This window comes from Colobus angolensis, unplaced genomic scaffold (genome assembly GCF_000951035.1).
Source record: "Colobus angolensis palliatus isolate OR3802 unplaced genomic scaffold, Cang.pa_1.0 Scaffold1, whole genome shotgun sequence".
In the NCBI taxonomy this organism is placed as follows: Eukaryota; Metazoa; Chordata; class Mammalia; order Primates; family Cercopithecidae; genus Colobus; species Colobus angolensis.
The window spans coordinates 17862950-17864368 of NW_012110918.1; the positions used below are offsets into that span (position 1 = coordinate 17862950).

Consider the following 1419-nt stretch of genomic DNA (forward strand, 5'->3'; position numbering starts at 1 on the left):
CCCGAGGCCGGGGCCACGCTACGGGGCTTTGCTCCCTGGGACGTCCCTGCGGCCTGTCCCCTCGGGCTCCATGAGGAGCCCGGGCGCCAGTGCCGGGCTGGGGAAGGGGCGCGGCGGGGGTCCCCGACACTCTGCATTCCTGGGCGCGGGGGAGCCCTCACCTCGCCGTGGTCCGCGAGCGCAGCCATGCAGGTCCTTCCACGGGGCGCCCTGCCCCGGGTCTACGTTGTTTGGGAGACCGAGACCCCTTTCTACCCGACTCGACACGTGCCTGCCCCTCAAATCACAGGCCCGATTGTCCGCAGGCGCGCGCTCCGGGTTGGGGCTACCCCGCCCCCTTCTGTGTTGGGGAGGTGGTGTGGAGCGAGGCCTTTGTTTCATTCTGGTCACCTGTAGACATCGTAGGGAAACTGAGGTAGACAACGGAAACCCTGACTTTCCTGAAGGTCGGCTCCGCAGTCTCGGGCGGTCGGGGGGGATTCCCTCGTCCTTTTACGATACTAGTTAAGGGCAGGGGTCAGGGCTGCGTGGGTTTAGGCACAGGCTGGTTCGGGGCGCTCACTCCTTGCCCGGAGCGGCGCCGGTGCTTTGGTTACACGCCCCGTGAGGCGCCCGGCACTAGTTTCCTTGTGCACTGCAGGAATTTTCAGGGTTGGAGCGCCGGCCGCGGAGGGGTGGCAGTCAGGCCGCGCAGTGAGGCGACGGACTCGCCCGAGGTCGCAGGGCGTCCAGCTTGACTCCACAGGCTGGGGGACGGGGCCAGGGTCCCCACGCGGAGTCCCGAGCCCTGCAAGGTTAGCTCGCGACCCCGTGTTTGGGAGCGAGAACAGCGAGTCAGGGCACGGCGGCCGGCCCAGCTCACCTGCGGGCTGCAGTCACCCCGGACGCCGACGCCCGTGCCTAAGGTCCCCGTGCCCCAGGCCTCCCAGGGGTACTGAGCTCTCCAGGCCCAGACTCTCCGGGGGCCCGGGCAAGGATGTCAGGTGTGTTCCCTCCCGTGGCGAAGCCGGGGCTGGGCCTCCAACAAACCCACACGGAGTCGCGTCCCTGGTCAGAACCACACAGCCTGCTCGACCCCCGGGTGGGGACTTCCACTTGGGGGGGAGGGTGCCAAGATGCGACGTGCCCCACCGTGGGACACGGGGCGGGTGGGCAATAGCCTGCCCCTCCCGGCCTCCGGCCTCCTCCGAAGCTCCTTTGTCTGGGAAGTGCGGGGAGGCGCAGGCCCCGGGCGCGAGTCCCCGTCCCCCACCCTTCTTCCCCACTTTGCAGACCCGAGGCCGCCAGGGTCATGGGGGCGGGGCTGGCGCCTCGAGACCCCGGGGTTCCCCGCCACCCCCAGGACCTGAGCCGCAGGGAGGGGCGGGGGACGGGGAGCGACTTCCTCATCTGCGGCCGCGTCACGCGGCGGGGGTCAAG

The 1419-nt window shown here is 70.0% G+C and overlaps 1 protein-coding gene across 1 annotated transcript in view; it reads right to left on the reverse strand.

Moving 5' to 3' along the window:
• Nucleotides 1-1419, reverse strand: part of ACTG1 (actin gamma 1) — a 13486-nt gene that overhangs the window by 3264 nt on the left and 8803 nt on the right. The gene's annotated exons all lie outside the window — the stretch shown is intronic.